Genomic DNA, 14,732 nt, shown 5'->3' with positions numbered 1-14,732 from the left:
CCCTCCGTATACTATTCATTGGCTCTCATCTCCCTTACCTGTCAGAGCCCAAATTTCCAATGAGAGAAAGAAGCAAGGCAGACAGAAAACTCCTGAAAAATGGCCTCAGAGGATTGGTGGGCAAGCATGTGCCTTTACTTCCGGGCCTCTGCAAACTTTCTGACACTTTTGGACAGAGCTGAAAAGAGAAAAATGGTGGCCTCCTCCTCATTCCCAGTAGCCATTTGATTTCTTACTTTCCCAAGTACAACCACCACAAGGGGTAAAGAGCAAGTAGTGGGGGAGAGAGGAGAAAAAAAGGAGATCTAAACAGTAACAAAAATTACAATAGCTTATATGGAGTGTTTTCTGTGTACCCGCACTGTTCTAAGAATTACACACACATTAACAGATTTAATGAGCTCAAAACTGATATTTCAACAGAAGTTAGGGACAAACCCAAGCAGAAGAAACTGGAAAATGTCAAAAATTAAGACAGAAAAAACACACCCCTTCGTGTGTATTAAGTCAGACCCCTGCTGGAAAAGCAGCAGGGCTTCCTCAACCATGGAACCAACACTCATGCCAAGTGCAAGTTCATAAAAGTTTTGCCAGTTCCTGGATCATACAGACCCTCTGATAAACCCAGGTTCATCAATCACTCCTCCGTGATTCACTAAGCAATCCCATTCATGTAGCACCAATGCCTGGGGTACAACAACAGTATAATAAAAACCCAAAAGTACCTCACAAATACTAGAGTCAGTACTAAATATTCCAACAGAAACACACTGTTATCCAGAGACGAGTCTCTGGGCACTGGTACTGAGCTTGTACAAAATTTATCTGATGCTCCCTAGCCACTCATCACTGTCTAATTTCTAAATCAATTATAATTGCCATTCTGCAACAGGTTCTCTAAAGAATGTGGCACGGTATTAAGCCCAGTAAACAAAAAACACAGTCAAAGGCACCACCAGCATTTGGGACCTACAGCGTTGCCAGAAAGAATCAAACACTTGAGGTATAAGGCCTGCTGTGACTTGAAAGAAAGGTATGCTTCAGATTGTCTGCTGATGACTCCCAAGGACTGATCTTCTCCATCAGGGTTTTAAAAAGCCTAAGAGGAGTCTGAAGATCGGAGAAAATGGAAAGAACAGAGAAAAGCAGAGGGTTAAAACAGCAAATAAAAGAGGGGTGAGGGTGGTAGCAATAGAGTATTCAAGACTGCACAAACTGAGAGGAGGGGGAGTGACATGAGGAACAAAGGGTCTTCAAGCTCCCCCTAGCCACCTCCACTTGAACATTCAGTCTTGAGGGCTTCATGAAGACACTTCTCTGTCTAGAAAGACAGCAAGGGCCCTTTCTCCACCACCACCACCACCACCACACCACCTCCACCTCCCCCAGTGGCACCACCACCACCACACCACCTCCACCTCCCCCAGTGGCACCACCACCACCACACCACCTCCACCTCCCCCAGTGGCACCACCACCACCATCACCCCCTCCACCTCCACCACCACCATCACATTCCTTGAAGGCATCGGTGTGCCCCAGGGAAGGCCCACCACCATTCCAGTCACTGGCCAGGGAGCACACATTTTTTAGATTTGGGAATACCTTGAGAAGCTAATTCACATCCCATGTTCCCCTGCAACACAGTGTAATAATGAAGGTTCAGCAGGAAAGGGTTCCATTCTGCCTGGCCAACAAATTCAATGAAATCCAAAATCACCACCTCCACCACCTCCAACAGCAGCATGTGCTGCATAGACGGAATGTTCCAAGCATATGGTAAAACACGGAAGAGCTCCCAGAGTCATAAGACACAGTTTTACTGAAAGGCTCCCACACTCTGGCAAGACAATCAGCTGGAGGAACTGGGAATATAGTGTAGGAAGTGCAGCAGCAGAGGCCAGAACAAGGTTCAGATGCAGTTCAGCCCCCCAGTATCAGAAAAAGCTTGGAGGAAGGACTGCATGAGCTGGGTTTTGAAGGAAAAATAGAAGTGTCCCAGGCAGATAACAAGGGAAACAGCTTATCAGGCAGAAAGAGAGGTTATTTGCACAGCTTGGCAGGTTTGGAAAAAAGAACCAGTAAGGAAGAAAAATAATGAGTTAGAAATAGATGGGGGTGGGGGGAGAAAAGATGAGGCTGCAGAGAAAGGGAGGGGCCAGTTCATAACACGTCCCGATAAGAAAGCAGGATGTTTCCCAGTGGCTGACAGTAAGCCAGCAAGGGCAAATACACAGAACATTCTAGAAAAGCCCTCGTTCTTTAAAGATTAAAAACAAAGACTCTATCTATAAGGGATTGGACTGTCCAATTTGAAAAATTGTGTTATCCAGAATGGCTTAGTCTATGATTCTGAAAAGTGTGGGTTGTCATCTGTCAGCAAGGCTCTCCTCGGGCAGAGAAACACCACTAGTCACAGGACGCACTGTACAGTCTTCACTTTTAAGGTGAATCGGGAGCCCAGATGTCAGAGGACCAATCATTTTGCTCTCAGTCCTCCACAGCTGCTTTGGGGAACCCCTCATGAGAAGAATTTTCTCTATTACGTCCTATATTGGGTGTCATCCAAGGCTAAGAAAAAGTTTGCTCTATAACCCTGGGTTCATTTGAACACACTCCCAATACGAGAGGCTCAGGAGAGTGTGTTTTCACCCAAACCCCATCTCCATGCCCAGCCAAGCCAAGAGAGAAAGTGCTCTTTTAAGACTTGCTGTTACTGTCAGAAGCGGACCTTAGTCCAATGAGGCCGCTTTTCAGTGGGCAAAGAAAACCACCTCAGCCATCGATACCAATGACTGGGATCGAAGCAAAATTTAGACGCTTCCCTCAGCTTCCATCCTACTGTAACAGTTCTAGTCCAGTGACCTTTAAAAGTTCATATATGAACTTGTACAAAGCCTGTTCTATGACCTCCCAGCTTCCATCTCTCCCACTCCAATCTGACCCCAATATTATTACTGGCTTCATCATGTTCCTAAAGTAGAGCTTTCAATAATTAATTATACCATCCTCCTGATCAAAAGTCACCCTGCCTTCCAAAAGCCCACAACCCCAACCTAGCTTGTCCACTTCATCTCCAACTCCTTGCTAACAGAAATCCAAGCCGGTTTATTCTATAACACAAAAACACATACTGTGTTTCCCCAAAAATAAGGCCTAGCCAGACAATCGGCTCTAATGCGTCTTTTGGAGCAAAAATTAATATAAGACCCAGTCTTATTTTACTACAAGACCAGGTATAATATATTATAACATAATATAATACAATATAATATAATACCAGGTCTTATATTAATTTTTGCTCCAAAAGATGCTGTTTGTCTGGCTAGGTCTTATTTTTGGGGAAACACGGTACTCGTGCATTGTCGACCAAACCTGGCCCCTCTACCTCCCTTTAATTCTTCAATTCAAATTTTAATTATCCTGTGTCCAAAGCCTCAACTCAAATCCTACCTCCCTTGAGTTTAAGCAGCTAAAGTAAGCTCCCACCTCTGATTTCCCATCAAATTTCGGCTTCAACAATCCACAACCATTAATTGTACTGCCACACCGTTTCTATTGTTGCTCTGAGCTGTTCATTTGAATCGTCTATTGTTGCTTCACTTATCACACAATTTTCTACAATCTCTCCAACTATGTGGGAAAGGACAGAAGGCTTTCAGTTTAATTTAATAAATGTTTATTAAAGGATTCCTAAGTACTAGAAGCATAGCAGAATGCTCCCATAAATACGGTGCTTCCCCGAAAATCAGACCTAGGCGGACCATCAGCTCTAATGCGTCTTTTGGAACAAAAATTAATGAGACCCAGTATTATATTAGAGTAAAATAAGACCGGGTCTTATATTAATTTTTGCTCCAAAAGACGCATTAGAGCTGATGGTCCACCTAGGTCTTATTTTCAGGGAAACACGTACAACGATGGGTGGAGCCCAGTCACAGCGCTTAAGGAGCTGATGACACATAAGTGAGAGAAAAAGAAACGTCTATAGATAGTGACAGTGCCACAGAGAAGATGACAAGCACAGCTTTGGGGACTTGGAGGTCATTCCTCCTCTGACCCTATCCTTCCATCTCCTACTCGCTAAGACCCAGGTCTCGTATCGTCTTCCTTGACCTCCTCAAACATGATCTACCTAACACACGGAGCCCACCACCTTGCGTTAGCATTTCCCTCCCTCACCAAGACCAGGCAGCTGATCTCCTCACCTCCATGTTCCTGATGCCAAGCCAGGACCTGCCCACAGTAGCTCGGTGGATGTTGGCTGAATCAGTGAAGGTAATGCCATCGCAGAGACAGACTGCACAGAGCCCACAGTAGGAAAAGAGATTTCGACCAGACAGGATAGCAGAGAGGACGGGGAGTTTGATCCAGCAGAGGGAATAGCAATAACAAGCCCATTTAGGAAAACAAGGAGCATTTTAAGGCAATAACCAATAGGCCAGAAATAGAGATAACCCACAGAGAAGTCACAGGACATACAGCTAGAGAGGTAGGGGAACCGGGGCGAGGTCAGCACTGAGGTCAGCAGCAGACAGGAGTCTGAACAGCTAAGAGGCGAGTCCTGGCTCCATGCTTTATGGCAGCGTGAGCTGGGCATGCCTCAGCTTCCACATCTGTAAAATGGGAGTGTAGGACCAGCCTCCGCCTCAAAGGGTTGTTATAAGGATGAAATGACACAAAATGATCAAATGAAAGACTGCCTGGCTTAAAGGAAGCACGTGAAGATTGTGCTTTGGGGCGTGGAACAGATTAAGTAGAGTGTGCCAAAGGGAAGGGGGCAGAGGACAGATGCCTAACACTTATGGGGTATGAGAAGGCAGAGCCAAGGGCTGCACGAGGTGCTCAGTAAGCCTGGGTTCTGGTCCTGCCTCCCATCTGGATCATTCTCTTTACCTCCCTTGCCTTAGTTTCCACAGCTGTGAACAGAAGCTGTTGGTCTAATGGAGCTCAAAGGTCTCTTCCAGCCCTGGCAGTGTCTCAGTTTTGCAGCTATGCCATACACAGAGAAGCCATCAATGAGTAGTTACAATATTGAAAAGTCCAGGTGGGAACACGCCACATAGACAGAGAAAGGGGAGAAGACACCAAGATGGCAGAGGAGACTTTTTCTACAGCAGGCAGAGTACTCGAGGCCCTCCCTCCTGTGTCTCCATGCACTTCATCCTCCTAACTCGGAAGCCATGCCTGCGGTCTACAGCTACACCTTTTCACAATCATCACCAGCGCTGGAAATCCTATCATCAACAATCCATCCTAAGGTTTGTTGTATTTGAAATGCTTTTTCCAAGGCGCTTTCAAGGCAACCTGGCTTGTCCATGGGAGCCAGCTTTAGAGCACGCCCCTTCCTCTCGTGCCAGTGAAGTCAATATCCCTGCAAATTAGGAGGAAAGGAACACACGACACATTGCGGTATTGTACTTCCCTTGCCTTTTTACAAAGTCACCAGCGTTTGAAACATGACAGTGATCCCTAAGAAAATTCATCTGCTGATCTAAAATGTCCTTCACATTTTTTAAATAACTGCTTCCTAGAGAGGCCTCAAGGAGTCCAAGTCTGTAAGTCTATAGGTATTCACTCACCTCTCCCTCCACCATCACCCCACCCCAGTCCTGAAAACATCACCATTTAGAATTCATTCAGGAAACAAATCATTCCCTAAAAACTACTTGTTTAGTACAGCTCTACTAAGCACCAAGCACCATGCCCAGAGGCTGCAAAAGTCCCACCCTGCTTATAACGGCCCGTGCCTCTCTCCGCTCCTGATACGACCACGAGATGCCATTCCCAGATGAGAGCTGCCATCAGTCAAGGAGGCTGGTACACAAACACTGTTGGCACATGAAGGATCTACGCAACTGTTCTGGAAACAAAGCGGGGAGAGGATGGTTCCCAATTAAGCCACAAAAATGTTAACCTTACTCAGTAATAACAAACGCGCACTTACGAAGTAAGTAGCCAAAGCAGAACTAAACACAGAGTAACACTCAAGAGCCCATGATTCCCTGCTGAATTTAAATTTTTTAAAAAGAAAGGGGAAAAAGGAATCTCCACGTGCCCAGGTTCTGCTATAAATCCTATCAATTCGAATGCTACCATGGAGAGCTGGAAAGGTCAGCAAGCCCTTTCTTCCCAAATGGCCTCGGTACTCTAGAAAAAAACTACGTTAAGAGCAAAATCTCTCCCATCAGTCAGGGCTCCATCTCCATCTGCCTTCGCTATCCGTGCAAAGCACAGCCTCATGATGTGACAAGAGAGGCTAAAATTATGGGTGAGACTGCACTTTCTGTTCTAGCCCCAGCCTGTGGTGATCTACAACTCCAGGCTGCCCAAAATTACCTCTGGAGCCTTAAACGCCTTATATTTTATTTCATTCCTAGAACGAATTCTTTTTTTGGAAACTTTCCTAAGAGATAAAGGAACAAAAAAGAAAAACAAAGGCCCTAGATATTTCAGCTGCGGGAAAGGAGGAGCCAGTAAGCAAGCATGATTTTGATTTTTCTTTTTTAAATGTCTCATGCATTATCACCTCTGTATCCTTAGGCAGAACAAAATTAATTCCATGTCTCTGCAATTACGAAGGCATGGGAACACAATCCTGGGAACACTTACTGAATTTACTCTTTAAAAACCACTTCTGGTCTTGATACATTCTTAGAGGTAGAAAGAGAGCTGGTTAAGGGACTCCTGCAGATGGGTAGTTGTAACTGTATCTTCAGGAAGAACAGTAGTGAAATAAGCAATCTGCCCCAGGGAAGTAAGTGAAGTAACACTACGGGGTAGGTTAATGGTTACAAAGTTTATGTTACTACTGTACTTCTTTCTGTGTGTAATACAGTTAGATATTAGGCTTTTAGGCAGGTGAACCTAGTGAGTTATTTGTTAATACACTTGAGAAGTTGATATTTGAAAAATGCTTGGCTTTAATGGAACAGTGAGGCTCCCAAAAGCTTCCATCATGATTGTATTAATCAAATAATTTGAAATACAATAAAGGAACTAACTGTTTAAAAAAGGCTTGCTATGAATCCCTTTTGTAAAATAATCTTTCTGTACACCAAACAATTACTTATCTTAAATTATTTGCTTTTAAGATCAGATTTTATATGCCAGGTTCACCTAAAATAGGGCACTCTTATACTTAGCTTCAATATTGAAATAATAATGTAACAAACCTTATATTTACATTGCACTTAACTTCAAATCTCCTCTTTCCAATAAGCACTGCCCTCCATACCCAGGAGGCCAGTGCCAGAGTGGTGAGGAGCCGTTTTTCTAGCTATTCACAGATTTGGAGGCATGAAATTAAGTTGGTTTGCATTCTTCCTGACTTGTACTTACTTCTGCAAGATTGCTTTTCTGTGTCTATTCTTCCAAACATCTCCCGCTTCTTACTCACCCAAAAGCTCCCCTAACAAGGTAACCTCCCTGGGCCAAAGGGCTCCCCGTTTCCACAGTAGAGTCCAGGCTTTGCAAAATCCCAAAGGGTCCACTCAGCTTTTATCTCCTTAAATTGGAAAAAATTAAAATTTTCAGCATTGCTTTTTAACACAAAGCATTTAATTGTCAACTCAAGCAGTTCTCAAAGAATAGTGTCACATTCCAGAACCTACAGGTTTGCACAATACATAAAATGAGCAGGCATGGCTAGCTGCTTATATGTGAATGACCTTAGTATCAGAGAGGTTCTAATGCAGTCTGCAATATACAGAATCTACATCCGACACAGCAGACTTTGTGACTCTTTTCTTCAGCATTGCATACCGACGGTGTTTGATGTTTCAATGCACAGTACACTTTTGAACTGGTCAGACCTCTTCCCATTTCAGAGGTAGAAAGCTAGAAAACCTAATGAGTAGTCTGAGCTTTGCCACTCAATAGCTTAAGACCGTTCCCTCTCCTGGCCTCTAAATTCCTAGTAACAAAACAAAAACTCACTTATGTATAGAGACTGGCCTGATGCCCTGACAGGTCAAGAAGTACTGTAAGGTCACACAGTAAGTTAGCATAGAATGATGCAACACTGAAACCTAGATCTCCTAATCTCACTTATAACCCTTTGCCTCCCACTCAACACAGGGAAGAATAGGAAAGACAAAACACACACACACACACACACACACACACACACACACACACACACACACACACACAGGCTTCTTTTACCTCCACTGTCCCGGCTTCTGTTTCTGAAAACCTAAATATACTTGGCCCTGCAGATTGCTGTGATTTTCCATTCTCTCCAGTACCTTCTGGTGGTTACATTGTTGCTTTTCAGCCTCACTTACATAGATTCCTCATTCCATGAAACACATGGCATGCACACACACCCATCCTCAATAAAATAAAACTCTTACTTTTCCAACAGCAAAAAAAGTTTAGGCTAGAGCCAAAGGTTCAAATCCCGGAACTTTGCCCAAGTGTTAAACACGACCATCACTCTACCCAGAACACATCTGACAAGATGGAATTTGTTCTCACAGAGACGGATTTTCCCCCCCACAGTATATCATTTGTCAAGTAACATTGTCATTGCTCCCACTGCTGCATAATCACATAATGGAAGCCCCAGATATAATTCATGTACACAAGAGGGCAGACTCATGGCCGATCAGGGGACCTTTTTTCTGCATTGCTAATAGTTTGTTAAAGAATAGGCAAAATTCTCTATGTGGACGAATAAAAGATAAAAAAGAAATTTTCTTTTTCTGTTTTTAATAACCGTGTGGGATGATCCACTAGTACCCCGGGATCTTATCCAGCAACTGTTCTCACCACCATTTAAATACACAGAGCACGCAGCTCAGCATCCTATTAAACTATGTCCCGTCTAACACCAAGCTTCCCGCTTCCTGAACAGCCCATCTTCCAGCCACACTAACGACTGACTGTTCTCCATTCACACTGCATACTTTAAGGTTTCCACGTGGCTCTTCCTGCCCAGGATTGCTCTCCTTTCTACTATCCTGGCAATCTCAAACTCATCCTTTGCACAAATTTGTACTCTAGTACTCAGCTCGTAGAAATGGTTCAATGTCTGCCTCCCCCAAAGGACTATAAACTAAACGTGGAAGCTCTGCGGCCTCCCCAGAGAACATGCTCTCTGCTACAGAATAGGTGTTCAATTATTATCTGTTAAGTTAAAAGAAAAGCCTTCTACAACACATTTAATTAAGCCTTAACTTTACTGGCTGCTGCGTACTACTCTCCAAGTGCCAGCGTGGTCAGAGGGGAACTGAGTACCTCCCTGTGTCAAATGCCCCCGAGTGGAGCCGCAACGCCTCCTCCACACGAGCGGATCCTGTGGGGTGGCAGTATTGCAAAGGTGTGTCCATGGCAGCGTGCCTGCAGCTGGCAGGCCCTACGGAAGGCCAGTATCCTGCCTCAACTTCTTACTCTACCTCCGCCATCCGGCTTCCCTGAAATTCGCAAGACTTCATTTATGCCTTAGGACCACGGTATATATCTTCTCCAGGACCAGTTTCTACGAGTTGATGCTCAATGGCAAATTTAATAGTGTTTTCCTGTTACAATCTCTTGCCCCTTGGCTAGACTGCGCCTATGAGAATCAATCTATAAAGCCTTAATAGCAGAAATAAAGCTTTATGCTGACCATTTTCCCTAGACCACAACAATAGCTCCCCTCAAACTACCTAAATATGCACTATACATATGGGTAAAGCATCACAAACACAATCGACCAGACCCCAGAGTTCAGGGAACTATAATAACTCATGCAGGACCTCAGGTTCATATAGTGAGTCTAATTCCTTACGCCGAGTTGGGTCCTTTAGAATCCAGCAAGACCTAAATCTTGGCAACATTTGCCCCTTTTTCGTGCCAGTATTCTCAACTGAGTCGTCTCTTCTTGGACTCTACCTCTCACCTGTCCTGTCTGCCCACCTCTGGAGTCAGCTTTGACAAGAGTTGGCCGCTGTGGATAAGGTGAGCCTGGGTAAGCCGAGGCTTTGTTCTTCGGCAAAATAGAATTATCTTCCAATTCTGCTGGAAGAAACCCAGACACTAATGATTTAATACTCTGAAAAATGCAAACCTGGACATTAATGATTTAATACCGTTAGAAGTGCAGAGAGCATCTGAAAGTGCAACTACATTACCAAATGTTAAGTTACATCTGTACACAGTTGACCCTTGAAAACAACACCGGGGTTAGGGGCACCCATGCCCACGCAGTCAAAACTCATCTTGTAACTTTTGACTCTACAGCCTGCAGTTCGCATCAGCAGATTCAACCCACCGTGGATTAAAAATAGTATTTTTGATCCTCGGTTGGGAATCCGCAATCCGGAATGTGAAAACACTGTTTCCCATCCGGGGTTTGCTGAGTCCCCTGATGCGAAACCTGCGGCCAGGAAGCGCTGACTGTATTTGTTGGGAAAAAAAAAAAAAAGTACGTAGAAGGGGACCCGTGTAGTTCAAACCTGTGTTGTTCAAGCGACGACTGTAAATACAAGGTATGTACATTTAAGAGAATGATGGTGGGAAATTTTAAGTTTAATGGAGTCAATTCTAGACTCCATCTAAAACAGAGGAAGCAGGATTTTAGGAAGACTGCTGAGGGTGTGCTTTCCAGAAACCAAAAAGGGGAGTTTTGATTACAAACCCTTAAGGAACTTATAGTTAGCGTGATCTCATTGCCCAAAGGATGGAGTCTGAAGGAGGGTCTGTCTCCCAAAAATGTATAGCCCTCATACATTTAGAGATTATAACTGAGTTTGTCAGAGTCTCATGGAACACTGTGCAGTTAACCTGTTCTGAGTTGTCCAAGTGAGGCTTGAGACGTGAGTAGGCCCATCGCCTCCCCCTACGCATCGGGAATCCACTCATTAGGGCACAAATGCACTGGGTACCAAAAAGTTAAGTCCACGAGCCCTACAAAATAAACCACAGTTTTTGTAACATAGGTCAGTCCTTTTGTTTCCTTCATCAGTAGTGGAATAGAAAACGAGTCCCCCCTAGTGTCCTGCCACAGTAGGTGGCTGCAGATGGAGACATTCCTGCTTTCAGCATCCAACGTAAAACACAGCTCAGGAACCCAGACCCAACCTTCGCCTCCCTCCAGAGAGAGGGAGGCACTTCCGGGACCTCCGGTGAGATGAAAACCTTTCATTTCATGTCCAAGGCCCTTCCAGGTACAGTTTAAAAGGCAAAGGAATCTGCATTTTCTCACACCGAAAAGTTCACCTCCACATAGGGAAGAGGGCCCAAGCTTGTTAGTGACTTCAGTCCACTCCACAGTGATGGATCTTTTCTTTAAAAATCTCTCCATCCTCCTAAGGAGATTTATTTCCTTTCCCCCACCACTCTTGAAAATCCACTAAGATCTAAATCTTGATGACTTTTGCCTCTCTGTCCCAGTGAGTTTTCTTCCCGGGATGGGATTAACAGGGCCAGGCTGGATAAATGTGTGTTCTCCTCAAGCAATTTTCACTGAAGTGAAGTACTCTTGAGAAATAAAGGTACACTAAGAGATATGTGAAACCTTAAAGCCATGAGGTGGGTTTTTTTTTATCCCCGGTGAGGACTCAGCATGCCTGAGAGTAATTCACTCATGTCACCCATTTGGGAGAGATGAGAAAAGAAACCAGCACTCCATCCCTTTCCTCATTTAGAACCTTCCCTTATCTTAAGTCTATCAAAGCTGACTCCTGAGGTAGGAAGACTGGACAGCTGAGGAGGAAAATCCACCTGCGGTAACTGCCTCCACAAGTGAATCAGCACTCTGGGTTCCACCTGTGTCAGAGGGCTAGCATCTGTATTTAGGTGAGGCGAAGGCCCCCCCCACTCCCCCTCCCGCAGTCCCCCAGGAAAGAAACAGGAGCCTGAGGTCTCTCCTGGGGCACTTACATAAGACCCTGTAAAACTTCCTGTGACATTCACAGAAAATGTAAGCTGCTATTTTGCTCCCTCAGGAGATTATTTTAATGGACTGAGTGACAAAATTCGCGGATTCGGAATTCAGCAGAAATCTGCTCAACCGAGGTATATCAGCTCAGGGACGAAAAAAATCCATCCCCATTAAACAGGGTCACCCAGGGGGAAGGATTCAATGTAGAAGAGACAATCTGTTCCCTCAGAAGTGACCCATTTAAAATCAGATTGTTCCAGAGGAAGCTCGTAGGTTTAATAAATTTCAAACAGGAACCGGCAGGCTTTGCAGAACTGAGGTTCCTTAAAAGAAAATTTAAAGAAGGTAGTAAGACAATGTACGAAATAACCTAAAGAGGCACAAAGTTTGGAGTCACTCACTCCACTTCAGAAACAGTGACATTCACAAGAATGTCTGGGTCGCTGTGTATTGATCCCATCACTCATTACAAGCAGTTTTGTCTCATAGAAGTGACTCTGGTTGGGTTTCCTCTCTACAGATACCGCTGCCACCCAACCTCTCTGTCCTACAGAGGGACTCGCAAGCTGTGGCTGCACACCCCAAATCTGGCTCCACTCTGCAACAAGGAGCAAAGAAAAAAAGTTCTTCACAGCATGACGCCAGGAAAGGCAGGTGGGAATCGCCCAAGAGGGATGGACCCTTCCAAACACAACAGGTTCCCCCAAAGCACAGGTGCGGGGGAGCAGACGAGGGAAGCAGTGTGGGGGTGCGGGCACATCACCTCCAGGTGCTAACGAGAAACTCCTCTTTGCATGCTCCGAGTTAGCAGCCTGTGTGCCTAGGAGCGGGGCAAGCTCTGGGACGGGTCCCGGGGACAAGAGTTTCGAGGACTTCCACCTCCAGCCTCTCCAGGGCTCCCGGCCCAGGCAGCAGGTGTGCCCACACTCTCCCTTTCTGTCAGAATCCTGAGTACAGTGGGTACCAGCTACAGGTTCGGAGAACTTGTCCAGCGCCGCTAACCAGGGCGCCCCCGCGGTGGCTCTCTGGCACCCCCGGGCTCTTACCTTTGCCGTGACTGCCGCCAGGAAGAGAAAGACCACGGAAGAGCTGGGTGGCACGGCGGCGGCGCCTAGGAGGTGCAGAGGGTCCGAGTAGGGGTCCCAGCAGGCAGAACAGCTGTACCAAGCATACAGTTCGGGGCGATCCCAGGCTTCAAACGCTGCGGGGAGGGTCCGAGCCGCCCAAGCTGACCGCTCTCTCTTCTTCCTTTGCCTTCGGCGCCGCTGCCTGGAGCTGCTCCCTGCCTCCGGGACTCTTCCGAGCCGGGGGTGCCCCTCATGGGCAGGGGCCTGGGTCCTCCTGGGACTGCGTGCGGGGAGGGGGCGTTGGTTTGAGACGCCGGGCAGCCACCGGGGCCAGCTCCACCTCCCGCGCTACCCGCCGCTTCACCCCTTCAGGGCAGGGCCTGTCCGCTCCTGGCCCGGCGAGGCGAGCGCGGCCGCGCCCCCAGCTTCAGGAGTCCGGGCTCCCGCGCGGCAGCGGGGCAAAAGCAGTCGGGCCGGGCGCCGAGTGCGGCGGCGGGGGGGGGGGGGGGGGGTTGCAGCCAGCCGCGGCGCCACCTCCCCCAGGGCCTGCGCTGCCCGCCCGCGGCTCCGCGGGAAGGAGGCGCTAGAAAGGGCCTCGCCCCGGCCTGGGGCTCGGGACTGGGGGCGCGGGGCCGGGGGAGGCGCCCCGGGAAGGTCACCGGAGCGGAGGCGGGGCTCAGCACGGTGGGTGCGGGGAGCCGAGGAGGACGGCCCCGCTGCCGCCGGGAGCGCTCGGCGGCCTCGGCCGCCGCCGCCTCCGAGACGCGCCTGCTTCCCCGAGCGCCCGGCGCTCGGAGCTGGGCGGCTGCTGCAGCCGCCGCCGCTGCCGGGCGCCGCTGGCCGAAGCCGGCGCGCGATCCCCGCCTCCCGGCCGGGGCCAGGCGGGGACCGCCGCGCGGAGGCTGGCGGGGGGGGCGGGCGGGCGAGCGCTGGGGTCCGGGCTCCGGGCTGGCCCCACCGCCGCGTGCCCAGAGCGCGGGGATCGCTCAGCAGCTGCAGTGACTGTGTGTCTGTGTCATGTCTGTGCAGCTGGGGGGGACCGCGAACCCGGACTGGGCTCCGAGCGGAGGCGGGGCCAGCGCCCGCCTGGGCGCCCACCCCCACCCCGTGATGGCGCAGCCGGCCAATGGCTGGCGCCGCAGCCCCGAGAACTGAGAGGCCACCCCTGCCTAGGCTCCGCCCACCAACCAGGCTCCTCCCTCCGACTTCTTCAGCCTGCTCGCACGCAGGCGGAAGCAACACCCGGATCCGGGATCCCGGCCCGGGTCAGGATGAAAGGGTGCAAGCTGGGAGCTCCCCGCCCTTCTTCCCCAGCCCGGCCTCTCACGGCCGCTTTGGGCTTGGCGAGCCTCGCGGAAAGAGGGGGAAGGGAAGCGGGGCGGCTCCGCAGCTGCGGCCGTAGAGATGCTTGCAGGCTCGCAGGGCCGTGCTGCCTGAACACTCCCCCTTGTATAAAACAGCCGTCGTAGGAAGTGGGAAGTTTTCTACCGCTTCCACCTCCTATACTCGGGTCGCCGCTTCTCTGGAAGGTGAGCAGAGTATGGGCACCCTGAGGCGGCGAGAAGCCACGTTGAAGGGCTTTGACAGCATCGTTTAGGGCTCTTTATCCAAGATTCCGGTCCAAGGCTCCCTGTTCTTTCGGGGAAACTGCACTTCTTTGCACCCCTCACCCCATCCACATACCCCATGCGCACACAGCACTCCCCTTTCCGTTCAGGTTTCATTCCTGCTCTTTCCCTCCCAGCACAAGAGCCCCCACCGTGCATACCATCCCTCTGAATGGACTTCCAGCCTCCC

General features: G+C 48.4%; 1 protein-coding gene across 2 annotated transcripts in view; it reads right to left on the bottom strand.

Annotated features, from left to right (window-relative positions):
- LARGE1 (LARGE xylosyl- and glucuronyltransferase 1) overlaps nt 1–14,732 on the bottom strand; it is a 489,591-nt gene that overhangs the window by 474,015 nt on the left and 844 nt on the right. The window contains exon 1 of one of the 2 annotated variants that reach the window (XM_019728419.3): nt 12,915–13,777. The exons of the other annotated variant lie outside the window; for it this stretch is intronic. The gene's annotated coding sequence lies outside the window, so the exon portion shown is untranslated. Of the gene's footprint in view, nt 1–12,914; nt 13,778–14,732 lie in introns of those variants that run through there. 2 annotated transcript variants of the gene reach the window in all.

This window comes from Rhinolophus sinicus, chromosome 1 (assembly GCF_057876585.1).
Source record: "Rhinolophus sinicus isolate RSI-liver-muscle chromosome 1, RSI-T2T, whole genome shotgun sequence".
Lineage (NCBI taxonomy): Eukaryota > Metazoa > Chordata > Mammalia > Chiroptera > Rhinolophidae > Rhinolophus > Rhinolophus sinicus.
The sequence above is the reverse complement of the archived record's forward strand: the minus strand, read 5'-3'. Positions and strand labels throughout refer to the sequence as shown.